Below are 15,622 nucleotides of genomic sequence, written 5' to 3'. Positions count from 1 at the left end.
TACCAAATCCCAGAGGTCATAATAATGTGCGAATGCTTGCTTGTTCCTTTTTTCTCTAGATGGCGCGAGCAGTCTGAAAGTCGAAAACGCATTCATCGCTAGCAAAATTATTGATTTTATGCTTCCGTCTACAGCGCAGAGTTTTTAAGTTGAAGATGGAGTTCCATACGAGAAAAAGAAAAAGCAGCACTTGTTGCCAGACCGATAATGGCACCTTCGGCTAAATCTGTTGTGTTATTCCGCGCGAATCCGAATGCGAAAAAGAGCTTGGCATTTTCCGTCCGCGACGTCCGCGGACGCGCCACGGATGGCACAAATCCGTGACGCGGGGTCACGTGATGCGCCGTCCGCCTCGTCCGCGGACGTCGCGGACGGAAAATGCCAAGCTCTTTTTCGCATTCGGATTCGCGCGGAATAACACAACAGATTTAGCCGAGGGTGCCATTATAATTCTAGCAACAAGCGCTGCTTTTTCTTTTTCTCGTATGGTTTCGTAAATTTAGCCGATGAAGATTTATTGCCAGATACCTATCTATTTCAGACCGTGTAGGCGTTTTCCAACACATAACGTAATGGCTGCTCTAAAAGCGAGGTTCTCCAAGTCTGCGCGTAGGTTCAACTGAACGGTCTCGGATGCAACAAATAGGAGCTATGTTTCGAGTAGAAATGCACAGACGTGCAACACTTGCCCGAAGCAAGGTACCGTAGCGCGACCTGCAGCCTTGTTTCCGCTGATATGGCTCGCCGCATCACGGGGTCCTGTCATTCTATGCGAGGTCCCACGCAGGGGCGTAGCCAAGGGGGGGGTTGGGGGGGTTCAAACCCCCCCCAAAATTTTTCAGTTTTCCTTGCGTATATATACACGCACACATACAAACGCACGCACGAACATACATAGGGTATGGTTGAACCCCCCCCCGAAAAAAATTTCTGGCTACGCCCCTGGTCCCACGAGCGACAGCAACTGAACAAACTGCTCTCTCGACACTCGCAGCAGCCTCCTGTATTCTTCGGTGTCGCTAACCAAAAGCTCACCGTACAGTCGGTGTTGTATACCCAGATGCTTGTAGTCCTTTTGCCAACAAGATCTTTTTGCAGGAAAGAATTGCGCTTCACCGTCTAATTCTGGTAATGCAACAGCCATTGCAGTTAATCGTCGCTTTCTTTCGAACTCCATCTTCAAGTTAAAAGAAACTCTGCGCCATAGACGGAAACATAAAAACCTTCAATACTTTTGCTAGCGATGAATGTGTTTTCGACTTTCAGACTGCTCGCGCCATCTAGAGAAAAAAAGAACAAGCAAGCATTCGCACGTTATTATGACCTCTGAGATTTGGTAGCTATCGCAGATCACCGAGCTCATGTTCTGCCAATAGAGGTACTCGCTAAGCCTACAGCTCTCAGAAAACGAGTACGGCGCTTGGAAACAGTACCGAATTGTCATGAATACGTTGCCGGCGAAGCTTGAGGACACAAACCTAAAGCCGACACAATCGTCAGTTTGAGACTAACAGCCCACGCAATGCGCGACGAAGAGCTCAAAGATTCGAAGCGGGCAGCTCTCGCTTCAGACAGTGCCGCCATGTTTTTTTGCTGCGGCGCGTCCGTCTACTCGCTTCGTCCGTCGTCTGGATGTGCTTTCCAGCCGGACGGGCGGCGGAACGATCGTCCGCGGACGAGATTTCCGCGGATAAGTCCGTCGTGTGGATACACGCTTACGAGCTGAGAAAAACAATTATTTGTAGCGGCGCGAAACCATGATGCGAGGAGGCGAGTTTCAAACCCTTGCCACTCGCCCCGTGTAGCCTTAGCAAGCCAGATCCCTTCCCTGCCCTCTTCACTTGACAAATACGCATGAACACCTCATGCGCATGCATGGTCACGTGCGCATGACGTGCCCCAGCCAGCCCGAGCACGCGAGCGGCGTTGCACGGCCGCCATCTTTTTTTTTTATGTAGCGGCCGTGGGCGTTTTGTCGGCGTTCACTGTGGTGTACTGCCTGTTTCTGTGGGATGGGCATGAAAGTTGAGACATTTGTACGGGCACGAGGGTGGCGGTATCATGAGCCAGTGCCGCATTAACGTTTACTTGGACGCGGTAGAATAAACGAGCATAATGAGTGCTCGAACGCGCCAGAACATTACTTTCGTCTGCAGGGCTGGCGTCTGGGCCCGTATTCTCAAGCGATCGCAAAGGGCGATAGTATCGCGTTTGGTGACGTAGAATTTGATGCATTCAATAGGTAAAAAAAAAACACTTGCCTGTGACGTCATTGTTGCAACTGGCCGTTGGTAGTAAGAATGTCTCACAACACAGGAGTGAGCGCACCGTACAGCGCAGAGCAACCCGAGTGCGGCGTTTTCGAGCGTGTGCTGCTGCTTCTACGCAGTGGCCAGGCTTGGCCGGCTTGGCTGTGGCTACTTGAAGTATAAGACGTGTTTAAAGTGCTTTCAACGTTTTTTTTTGTTCGATTATTTAATGCACAGTATAATATTTAAAGAATGCAACTTTGCGCGAAACGTATTTTCGTTGAGAGTTTAACACGGCGTACTCGGAGAGTTCAGCTGTAGTATTATTCTAGTACACTATAAGCTGTAGCGTGCCGCCGCAGCGACATCGTCTCAAGATCTCAATATGTTGCCGGCTCGCGATAAGCCACGCGAGCAACACACGGTTCATGTTCCTGAGACGTTCAAACCACGAAAAAACACGCGCTGGCAAAGAACGAGTGCTGATAACACCCTAAGGTAATGCTCGATGAAAGCTTCAGCGTAAAAAACGCCAGGCCTGCGCTGAAACCGCAGCACAGCCACAGCGAAAGCTGGAAGAGCAGCGTTTCTAGAGCCCGTTAAGCTCTCTTGGGGCTACAAAACAAGTACACTAGCCACGCGAGCAACACAGCATCACAGCAATCAATCACAGCATATCCAAGGAGTGAATGATGATAAGTGGGCGAAGCTGCGGAGGTTCATCAGTAAACCGTGAATCTTCCGTGAATTCTGCCCAGTACATCATCACCGACGTGAGATCGGGCGCATTTATACTAAAGGTTCGATGAGTTATGACGACTTTCAGCTCACTTTAATTTTACATGTACGCTGTGAATTTTCATTGTTTAGAAAACCATTGCTTTAGAAAACATCTGGCGTCTTTCGTTAAGCAGCTGGCGTCTTTTCGTTTTGCTTTAGAAACATCTGGCGTTCTTTCGTTTTGCTTTTAGAAAACATCTGGCGTCTTTCGTTGGTTTATTTCATCAATCAACGGCGTTTTGAACAAAATTTTTATTGTTTAATCACGCACAGGAGAAATCTCACCAGGCACTACCTTCGAGGTAAACAATGGCTGCTAATGGGAATGAGAGACAGAAGAAGTCGGCTATTAGCTAACACTTGCACTTCTACTTCTACTAACGTTTCCTACTGGAACATGCCAATGGCTGCTAATGGGGAATGAGAGACAGAAGAATTCGGCTTTTAGTTAACGCGCAAGCTGCGAATTTTTTATTGTTCAACAACGCACAGGAAAAATCTCCCACCGGCACCACCTTGGAGGTCAAGATCTGGTACTAGCGTTACGACTGGTTACGCACTACGACTACGACAACTACGAGGGACGAACGGGTGCCGCTTTAAGGAGCTTCACCCATAAAATGCTGCGTATATCCACCGAGGATTGAATACTAGAAGCTACCGCCTACGTCACTGAAATGCTAGACTTCACCACGAACCGACGGTTAACGGTGCCTTCGTTTATTGCAAATATGTCGAGAGCACCGTTGAGCACCATGACGCAAAATTGACGTCGGCGGAATTACCAGATGGCGCCCTAACTTTTCCGGTTTGCTCAATAGCCAATCAGCGCGCACCAAAGGCGATACTTTTGCGATTGTCGCCTTTTGAGAATACGGGCCCTGCTCGATGTGCTAACCGCGGGGACAAGAACGCATGGGAAAGGGAGGCACACTAGCCCCGCATCTCGCTGCAACTCACGAGAAAAAATGAAAAAGACGCACACATTCCCTTTGTGTGTCTCATTATTTCTCTGAAATTTTATTAGTCTATTCAAGCAACAAATTACACAAACTATGCATGTCGTGTCAAATAATTGTCACAGTGTCACGTGCTACTGTTGGCGACGTCAGAGCTCAATCGTCTACGTAGAGGAGCGACGTCACAACACTACCATCTGCGTAGGGCCATTTTCTCATGTACGTCATCCCCTCATCCTTTAAAGCGCGCGCCCGCGAGAGGAAGGACAAGCAGCGTTCACCTTGAAATTTGACCCATTTCCGCTGCGCATACCGTTGAAAATTTTGGCAGACGTGATCGTGAACGCCCAGTGTATGCATTGCGTTCGTTAGCACAAAATTGTCAAACCCGGTGAGGGGCCCTTTAACAATGAGAACACCATTTCACGCGTTCCAGGTAAAGATTAGGTTGCAGCTGTTTTGCACTTCTCACGAGGGCTTCGAATGACGTCAAACGGCTCTTCCTTCACCGCGTGTGTGTTTCCCGCTTTCATATGTAAAAGGGGGACCCGTCTATACTCGCGGACAACTTTTCTTGGCAATGAAGGGAAAGCTACGGGGGTGCAGCGTCTGCACATGTACTGCTACGCGAAGTAGTCCGGTTTGGCGCGCGTCTCGTAACGCCGTGGAAAGTGATGGCTAGCGTTGCATTTCGACGCAAACACTGCTTAGCGCCTAAGGTACGGGTACAAGGTGCCACTTTTTCACGCACGCAGAAACGCAAAGTGAGAACGTATAAAGTTAAAGCAATACAAATATCTCGCTTATGTTCTCTGCGTTCCGTCTCAAAAAGCTACATGTAGAAATTGAAAGAATATTTTATATATCTCACGCAGAAAATACGGACGCAATTGTGGGAATACATTTATTAGCGGTAGGAAACGTCCATTGTGGCTCTGTAGCCTTCGCTTCATTGCCAAGAAAAGTTGTCCGCGAGTATAGCAACTCATTCAGTTCATTCTAAGACTGCGGGGTATAGACCGCGGAAATTAAAGACACCAAAAGAACATCGTGATTTCAATGGTGTACGAAAGGAACAAATTTGTGTTGCTGAAAATGGTCGGGGACCCAATCACGGTCTACCGCAGCGACCAGAAAGCGATTATCACTACCGTTACTCTAAAGTAATAATAAAACACGTCCGATGCTCTACCACTGAGCTACGGCGGCGGTCATCCTCTTGTCCACTTTATATGGTATATACACTGACCTCCATTAAAAAGGCTGGACGGCGCATCCCCGCTCTGCGAGGCGGGCGCTTGTGAAGCCACCGGAAGGTCCCCTGTTTGTCCCGGAAGCTGGCGTCTTCTGTCCGTCTGAGTCGCGCAATTCAAATATTCTCGGGTTGCAGCTGTTGTTATGATCGTTTTTATTTTTTATTTTTTCAAACTCTGCGATTACGCCTCACTTTAGACGCCGACGAACGCTACACGAAAGATGACAGACGCCGTGCCGACACCATCCAAATACGGCGGAGTGCTGCAACGTACAAAACGCGTAAAAAGTAATGCAACTTTGAGGTACTTACGCGTGAAATGTCTTCCCTGACAAATTTTCCGGTCGATTCGTACAGTTTACTGCGCTACAGGCACGTATTTCTTTAAAAAAGAAGAGAAAAGCTCTCTTCCGGGACAAAAACGGCGGTTTCCGGTGGCTTCACGCCCGCGTGCTCGATGCGCTATCCAGCTCCTCCTAGTGGAGATCAGTGGGTATATAGGTACATTTAAACCTAGGAGTGTTAGTCAGCGCCGGTCGCAGCCACGGCAGCGAGCGTGGAGCCCTCTTTTAGATGCGAAGTATCTCATCCTCGGGGGTATGTCACGTGGCGTGGTAATCCACACGCCGCGTAGTAGTCCGCACTCACACTACGCATGCGCGACTCTCCTCCTTCCCTCTCTCCAACAGCTGCACGTTACTCTCTCCACTTCTCTACCAGCACCTGCTTGCGCTTCTCCTGCGTTCTCACTTCTGCTCTCGCGGCGCATACGCTACTCTTCTCCTCTAGTCTCCGCTCCTTCAAGTGGTAGAGCGCTGCGCGCGTTCAGTCCAGCGCTTGCCTCGGTTCGCTCCCCTGAAATGCGGGCTGGACATGCCAAAATTCCCTCCTGCGCAAAGCCGTGATGAGGACCACCGCATGCGCGTCCCCTCCCCCTCTCTACCCACTCCTACGCTGCCTCTCTCTCTAGAAATAACACCTCCTATACTTTCCTGGAATTATTGTCTTTTAGTTCGCATTAATGTTGTGTCTAACAAAGAAAAATTACACCATCTCCCGCTAAAGGGGACCATGAGGCGATGCGAAGCCGGAGCACTTGCGCGATCGCGTTCCGTTGGCGTTCGTTGTGCATACTACCGACCTCGCGTCGTGGAACGCGAAGAGGGACGCTACGCGCGTCGTATCTTCCCTCTAGCCTGGCCGTTAATTCTCACAGGGCGAGCGGGGAACGCGGTCGACAGGCGGGCGAGAGGGGGGCAGCGTAGAAGAGGAGAGAGAAGGGGAGGGGACGCGCATGCGCTCGAGCTCATCGCGGCGTTGCGCAGGAGAGAATTTCGGCATGTCTAGCCCGCGTTTCAGAGGAAGAGAGGAAATGGGGAGGGGAGAGGGAGAGGGTGTGAAAGAGGGAAATTGGAAAGGGAAAGAGGAAAGGGGAAGGGGAGAGGGAAAATGAAGAGGGAAAGTGGAGATGGGGAGGGGAGAGGGTGAGTGGAGAGGAGGTGTGTGGAGAGGGTATGCGCATGCGCAGTAAGGGTGGTCACGCCGCACACCACCACCACGACCACCACCACCACGACCACCACCGCCACCACCACCGGATTGAGCGCCGCCTTAAGATACTTCGCATCTAAAACATAGACCCCATCAGCATGTGTGGTGTTTGATACAGCTCCGCTTCGCTGGACATTCACATTCGCAGTGCGGGATGGTGGGCAATTTTTTAGAAAGCGATTTCCAGCCCTGGCGTGGATCCGCGGTAAACCTCCTGCTCCACACGCAGAAGGCCTGGGTTCGATTCTCACTCGGACCGAAGAGTTTTATTATTTATTCATTTGCATCTGTCTCGACTTTTCGCTTATGGACATTGTCATTTTTGGCTCACAACCAACGACACCGCCGCCGACACCAACGCCGAAATCGGCACCGGAATTTTTGTGAAACGAGCTCTTTAACGTTATCGCGTTAAGAACAGTGTTGTTGCGCGCATCATCTATGAGCAGGCGCTAGTACGGCAGCCAGCCAGGATTTAGTAAGCTATGCGAACGTCCGTTCTGCTAAGCTTGCTAAATTTGTAATGTTCCCGCACCTCTATCTTTCAGCCAAATGGGTCAAAAACGTTGAAAACTAATCCTTGCATACTGATTTATTATCACGTTTGATCGTGCCAGTACATTGCTGATTGCCTTTTTTTTTTTTATTACTGCGTGCGTTCGGGTTTCGAAAAGCTTTATTCCTGTTTAAGCGAAAGCCCGGCCTTATCTAGAAGGTCACACGCGGCTTTCGCCTGACCTACTTTCGTCCATGAACTGTGAATTTAAATAACACAAGAGAAGAAAGTCATAAGAAGTGAATTCTTGTTGAACGGTCGTCCTTTTCTGCCGCCATGAGCGCTTCACGAGTGCGACTCAAGGCGCGGCTCGCGTATAAAAGCAGCGCTTTTCTAAGCGTGCGCCTTGTATAGCTATGCTCTCGGTGAAGGGGAGCGGGAAGAGGCAGCATCGTCCCACGGGATTTACACTGCCATTGCTACAACGCCGCGTGCGCTCAATGCAGGAAAGCGGGAGCACCGCCGTTTCGCCTCTGAAGCAGCTTGAGGCATGCTTTGGTCGCTTAGGGACCACTAGTGCCCGCAACGTGGCGCCATCTGTGAAGGGAAGATATATCGGGAATCACAATGAATGGAGAGGAGGAGATAGGGAGAAGAATGCGGACTGGCGGAGGGAGCGGTTTCCCGCTCCCGGATGTGGCCGCGTTGGCGAGGCAATTCATTTTGTCGGGCGCACGCCGGAGAATAACGAGAGCTTCGTCTTGATGAGGCACCCTTTGTCGTTCACCGGAAGGGAAGAGTGTAACTGGCAGGACGCAGCAATAGACTAAGATCGGACACTCTGGCGTCTTTATGGAGAGTTCGTTTGCCTTTGGCTTTCTGCGATTCGCCGCTTTATCGCGTGCGTCACTAACGAAATGTACAGAAAGCGCGGTCGTTTTCGCTACCAACGTTAGAAACTATTTCCAGTTTTTCAGTTAAAAAAACAGCACCAGACACTCAAGGCCACTTCTTTGCAAAACGCATTAAATAGTTAGAGGGGAGGGGTGTGGCCGTACAGTAATATTATCTGACAATGGACGCACGCGCAAAGTATTCTGTCTACGATTATTGCGAAGATGAGGTTATGTCAATGTATTAATATGTATGCATACATGTACGGGCGATGAACTTGATCAGGGAGTGCCTTCCGATTAGCATCGTGAGTAACTAGCAGCGAAACAGGGCAAGAATACGGAGAGTAGAAGAAAAGGTCACAGCGCTCAACTGACATCTAATTTGTTTTTTCAGCAAAAGAAAGAACTTATATGCATAGGCGTGCGCAGGGTTCACCATTAGGGGGGGGGCGAAGGTTCATTGCAGCACCCCCCCCCCTTGTAGGTCCATGTACGGGGCAGATTTTGCACCCCCCCTTAGGTGACAGGGGGGGTCGATGTATGGGGCAGATTTGGCGCCCTCCCCCTCTTTGGTTATTAAGGAGGGCGGCCGCCCCCCCCCCCCCCCTGTGCGCACGTATATGCATATATGGATAAGAATGAGTCGCCAAAACTCTGCACACGTGTTGTGAAACAACATGGATGATTGCTTGCCTAAGAGATAAGTGTATTGTTTAGCTTGTAGAGTTATTGATGGGTGACTTATACAATCTCTGCTGAGTCTTATAAAAAAGGCTTAAGTATTTCACGCGTGCGTTGAAGAACATGTCTGTATCATATGGTTTTCGTAAGGCTATAGATACCCGATTAGGTCACCGAAATGTTGAAGTTCTTTTAGCCTTATTGATCCCGCAGGATTTTACTCTAACATTCGGCTGTCTTACAGTGTGCCGATAGTGGCCAAAAAAGCAGTAGACTGGATAAGAAGGACTCAAGATTAAGATAAACCTAATTTAATGCAAACCAAAGTTGTCTTCAACGGCACTGACTGTGTCGCCTGCGGAAATTTCTTTTGTGTGATTCTTTGAAGAAAGGAAGGAAACAGAAAGGCAGGAGACGGGGATAAAGGCCCTTGATGTTGGAAAGTAGCGGCGCTGAAGGAAAAATTCCAAAGCGCGCTGCCGCGGGTTTAGATGGGATTCCCGTTAGCCTCATTAATGAACTAGGAAATAGCACTAAAGAGGCACTGCTGAAAGCTGTAGAAAAATGCTTAAAGGACAGGCAAATACCGGATAGTTGGCGAAAAGGTAGAATGAACTTAATCTATAAAGGCAAGGGAGAAAAGGATAACATTCGCTCGTATAGACCACTAACCATTACATTGGTACTATACAGGTTGGCGATGCAAGCAGTAAAAATGAAAATAGAAAAGTGGGCAGAACACAACGATATTTTGGGACAACTCCAGAATGGATTTCGAGTCGACAGGCGGTTAGACGATAACCTGTTTGTTCTCACTCAGTGTATAGAAATATCTAAAATAGAAAATAGGCCCTTGTACATGGCTTATCTAGACATCACTGGGGCGTACGACAACGTTAATCAGGAAATTTTGTGGGGTATATTGAAAGGAATGGGCATAGGCGACGACTGTATACAGCTTTTGAGGGAGATATACCGAGAAAATACAGTTTGCATAGAATGGGAAGGAATGAGTAGCAAAGAGAACGTTGAGATTAGCAAGGGGCTGAGACAGGGATGTCCTTTGTCCCCGCTGTTATTCATGCTGTACATGGTGAATATGGAAAAAGCGCTAGAAGGTAGCAACTTTGGTTTTAATCTGTCACACAAACAGGGCGGCGTGATGATTGAGCAGAAGCTTCCAGGATTATTTTATGCTGACGATATTGTCTTATTTGCTGACAGTCGGGAGGATACACAGCAGCTGGCGGATATATGCGGAAGGGAAGGGGAAGCTCTAGGACTATGATTTAGTGTAACAAAATGTGGATTGATGGTATTCAATGACCCTTGTGATCAGGCGGTGTCAATACAGGGCCAAGAAATACCGAGGGTGAGCGAATACAAGTACCTCGGAGTATGGATAAATGAGGGTGACAGGTACATGGAGGTACAGGAAAAAGCCTCGGCAGCAAAAGGAAAGAGGAATGCTGCAATAATGAAGCACAGAGCATTGTGGGGATACAATAGGTACAAGTTGCTTCGAGGTCTGTGGAAAGGTGTAATGGTTCCGGGGCTTACTTTTGGGAACTCAGTGGTGTGCATGAGGGCAGAGGTGCAATCGGGAATGGATATAAATCAAAGGACTGTGGGACGCCTCGCGTTGGGTGCTCACGGGAAGACGACAAATGAGGCTGTAAAGGGCGATATGGGATGGGCAGGTTTTGAGGCGAGGGATGCTCACAGCAAAATAAGGTTCGAAGAAAGGCTAAGGCATATGAAGGAGAGTAGATGGGCAGAGAAGGTGTTCCGTTACTTGTATAGGAAGAGCGTGGACACACAGTGGAGAAAAAGAACTAGGAGGCTCACTAGTAAATATACGGCTGGTAGTGTAAGCAGTATGTCAACAAAGAGCGTTAAGCGAAAAGTCAGAGAGGCGGAGAGGATTTACTGGATGGCGGCTATGCAGAAAAAACCGGCTTTGAGTAACTACCGAAAGGGAAAAAATGAAATAAGGAGGGAGGCATTTTACGACAATTCAATGGGAAGCGCTTTAGTGTTTGAAGCGAGATCGGGTTGCCTTAGAACGGGTAGTTATAAAGCGAGATTCAGTAAAGAAGAAGAACAATGCACGTGCTGCGGGGAAGATCAGGAAACGGCGGAGCACGTTCTGATTGAATGTGGAGACATCCACCCAGGTGTACGTTTGGGCACGAGCCTACATGACGCCTTGGGTTTTTGAGACAATGGAAAGCTGAACACACCCGCGATTGAAATAAGTAAGAGACGGTTAGTGTATTGGTGGCAGAAAACTAGAGAGAAAGGACAAAAATAAATAATGGGAAAAAAAATAAGGACACTCTGCCGTAAAGGGCACAGAACGGAGCTGAAAACTTAAGGTTTCTTTTTTCTTCTGGAGTAAAATAGTTTTAATTAAAGTAAAGACACTAGGCCAACGCTAAAAAAAAAGAGTAAAGGTTTCTTTTTTTTTTGTCGAGCCTGGTGGCACACTTGTCACCGCCCCGTTATAAAGGGGACGCTCATAGCATCCATCCATCCACCATCCGCCTCACCCTCGCCGCGCCGTCAACCTCCTCTTTCTTCACCCTCTCTTTCGAGCCGCACTGCAGGCCGTCGCGAAACCGGAACGGGCGGGCTTCGGAACTCAACTGCTGGTCACCAAGCTGCATGCCCTCCTCGCCAGTGGCGTCGATGTCTCCCTGCATTGGGTCCCATCTCATGTGGGTATTCAGGGAAATGAGCAAGCAGACGCACTGGCGAAGGAGGCACACCACTCTACCGTCGCTGTCTGCCGTGCTGTGGTCGCCTCAGACTATTCGAGGCTGACCTTGAAGCGGCTGTTGCTACGCTGCCACCCCGACGAACGTGTGGCCAGGCTGGAACCTCCGACCCGGCTGCCTGACAGGGGCCTCTCCAGGAGGGAGCGGTCCCTCCTACTGCGTCTACGCATCGGCTGCTCCTGGCCTGCGGCACGACGTCATCGGCTCGGCAGAGCTTCGTCACCTGCGTGCAGTGCGTGTGGGGCAGACAAAACAATTGATCACCTGTTGTGTGTGTGCCCAGCGCTTCAAGCACAACGAGCTGCCTTGCTCGCCGCACTCCGTCGCCAGGGCATTCCCGCGGCTACACAGAGGGACCTCCTCTTCCCTGCAAAGCACCACACCCAGGTTTTCAAGGCGGTTCTTCGCTTCCTTGAGGACACTGGACTGGCCAACCGGCTATAGGCCTCCCAAGCTCGGCCAGGGGGCGCTGCGGCGCACGCGTTTCGCCGCCTTTCTAGCGAAAACCGGTCGCTCCCCTCTCCGCGCCTGCCTTTTGACTGCGCTGTCTCCGCACGTTCAGGCACCCTGCCCGCGCTGTTCTCTGCTCGCCGTGCACGTGCAGCTTCACGTGTCGCTTGCTCTGAAGGTTTAGAAAGATCCCAGAGATGGAAAAAAACGTTTTAACGGTGGGAATCTTACCAGAGGAGGACGGTTGATCGACCACCTTTTCGGGACCGAGCAGGTCGTCAAGGACGATGCTGTTTGTGCGAGCGCTACGTGCGTGCAGATGCTGAACGGGCACATTTCTTTGACATGAGTAGGGAGGTGACTGCGCGAGTTCTGTAATTATGTTACCGGTAAAACGCACATTCGTTGCGGCAGTCGTGTATACTCGGAGCTGTCAGCAACCAACGAGCACGCTTTCGAGTGCGTTTTCTATTGATAACTTTTCAATTGCTTAGATGCCAAGTTTGTCGTGCGGCTTTAAATTTATTATGAGCTCAGTGTGAAGAGCATAAATTTACATCTGCCCTGTTGAGTCACTGGCTGCATCGCAATGCGCAGTGTTCAGTTTCGTGGGAGTTTCACTTTTGCCGAGGTTTGCATCGAATGATAACAACGTCGGATCGCAAGTTTAATGTCGCCTTGGATTTTTTTAGAGCTCCCTTTGACAGCATAATGATATACGCAAACAAAAAATAAATAAATATTTCATGCCCACTTCGACGATGCATGTTTCTTGCAGAGGCGTGTTTCATTTCGAATAATATCGACGCCTCATCACGCACCGTGTTCGCTTATTCGAATGTCGCTTTGGTTGTTTCGACAGCTCGCTTGGTCAGCATCATATTATACAGGGGCGTAGCCAGGGGGGGGGGGGTCAAACCCTCCCCGAAAATTTTCAATTTTGCTTGCGTATATGTACACGCACACATACAAACGCACGCACAAACATACATAAAGTATGGTTGCCCCCCCCCCCCCCCCCCGAAAAAATTTCTGGCTACGCCCCTGATACTATACAATACCCACTGGGATCGCGCATGTGTATGATTATGCCGAGATTTGTGCCCAATAATAAGCGCATCTAAATTCGCGAAGCCATCGAAAATTTAATTGCCACCTTGGTTCTTTTTTCAGCTCGTTTCCAAAGCGGCATGCAAGGCTTTTTATTACGTGCCGAACGCATGACATTAATACGAGGCACGCCGGCGTGCATTAATTCGGATTAATTTCGGCCACCTGGGTTTCTTTAACGTGTACGTAAATCTAAGTACGCCGGTGTTAGTGCATTTCGCTCCCATCGAAATGCAGCTGCTGTATGCGTGAATCGAACCCATGACCACGATTTTAGCAGCGCAACACTTCAGCCTTCTAAGCAATCACGGCGTGTCGCATGCAAGGCCAATATAAACGCTCAGTGCAAACATACAGCTTAATTCTGTTTACAGGGAGCCGCGACGGGAAATGTACCGCAATCAGCTGAATTAAACACTTAGTACTCACGGTACGTTATTTAAACTGTGGTGTAATAAGCCCAAATGCTCCGCTGCTGTAACATTACAAATGGTTGACTCGGAAAGCCAGCGCGCAATCTCGAAACGTACAGCGGCTGTCTATTTGTTGTAACTTCGGTTCACAAACGCACTTCCCTTTCAAATGAGCACGATCATCGCGTTTCTCCCCCGTTAATAGTTCGTAATACTGTGTACGACAAAAACTGCTTCAAGGTGACAAGACCGCGAAAGCATCGCGGCGAACTGCCATAATCCACTCTTGACGCCTCTGCTCCTCGGACTGCTTGCATTGGAAACGGTAGAACATGACAGGAAGTTTTCGGCTCTTCGACATTTTTAAACTTTTGTGACAGTTCACAATGCAGCAGGACTGCGTGCCTGCTTTCGAGTTCGACGAAGGAACGGCACCCATAGCGTGAAAAATGCGAGATAAAAGCCCCGGGGAGCACGTTCTCCGCGCGCGCGATGGGAAAACCAAGCAAGAGCGACCCGTCCCAGCTACCGGAGTTTTCCCCTCTCTCCGCTGGGGCGGCGGACGGCGCTGCGCAAACTTGAGCGTTGGAGGCCTATTAGCCGCGAGATCGACCTATAGGTGGCAGCACCATCGCCGCGTTAGTGTGGAAAGGCCGTCGGCGGCTCGTATACAAATGCACACAGTGGCGCTTCGTTGTGAGCGGTTTGAGCCGATTCTCGGTGAATAAAATGCGTTGATTGCAGCTTACTGGTAATATATAAGCTCTTCATTGTTGAATCGATGACTGAGATCATCCATTGTTATTATTACTAGTAAGAGAAGCGCAGTCTGCCGATGAAAGCGATGCTTGCCCGGGATGACACTCTGCGCTTACGCACTTTATGACGCTTTTGGTTGTTTTCTCTGTACGCGTTGGGCTTGTGTTCTATGTACTACGCACTGCTGTAGCACGAATGAACTACTTAACTGTCTACTTCTTGTTCATTTGTATACCAGCCCATATTCCTGTGAAATTAGCACTGCTCGCGCAAATACGCATTTTTTATTATTGTTCAGTTTTCCATGAAATGTAGGACTGTTGATAAGTTTAGTCAGGAAAGCTATGTGATCGACAGCGCTTTAGCGCCACGGAGACGTTCAACACGTACGCACTTGTTCTTGCTCCAGTAACAGAATAAAAAGGTAAAAGTTTAGCACAGAGCTTTCATCGATTGATTACATGCATGACAGTGATGGAACAAATGTCCGGTTATGTTATGGAATAAGTGTCTTTTTTTTAACAAATAATGTCCGCTGCCTTCCATCAATTTATAACAACTCCACACAAACGCTCAAGATAATGTAAAAAAAGGATGAGGTTCTGCGTGAAATCATACGACAGAAATGTAAGGCATGCCGTCGGGATTAATGTTGAACATCAGGGTTCTTCAAAGCGTACCTAAATCTAAGCACACGGGTGGTTCTGCGTAAATCTTGCCCCAAGTCAAAATTGCGCGCGGCAACTTCGTTTTATCATTGCCGTGTTGTTCTATTGTCTGTTTTTTTAGGGGACAGTTTGAATACCGAAGTGTCAAACGTTGCCTTTACACACTATTTAATGCTCCTCATGTTTGGGGCTATGCCAAGCGCACTTTAGGATGCTCTTAAACCAGAAAGCGGCACCAACACTGAAATGATTCTTGCGAACGAAGGGTACGACACCAGTACACAGCCCTCTCGAAAGTCGCGCTCATTGATCTTATTAAAATGCGCATGCAGCCGAGCAAGCCCATTTGCTTCTGTACACCATGTTAGGTATACGGACGAGCAGTTAAACTCGCGCTAACACAACAGAACACACCGCCCTTTGAGAACGTGCATGACGTAGTCGCTCATGCAAACACGACGTGGCTAGCAGACGACGCAGGGAAGAATCCACACTACGTGAGCTTCAGCCAGTAGCCGCCAGGCGGCGACTCCGCTCGATCTCGCGGCCAATAGTAGGTAGGTAGGTGTGGTTTG

This window comes from Rhipicephalus sanguineus, chromosome 9, assembly GCF_013339695.2.
Source record: "Rhipicephalus sanguineus isolate Rsan-2018 chromosome 9, BIME_Rsan_1.4, whole genome shotgun sequence".
NCBI classification, from domain to species: domain Eukaryota; kingdom Metazoa; phylum Arthropoda; class Arachnida; order Ixodida; family Ixodidae; genus Rhipicephalus; species Rhipicephalus sanguineus.
The sequence above is the reverse complement of the archived record's forward strand: the minus strand, read 5'-3'. Positions refer to the sequence as shown.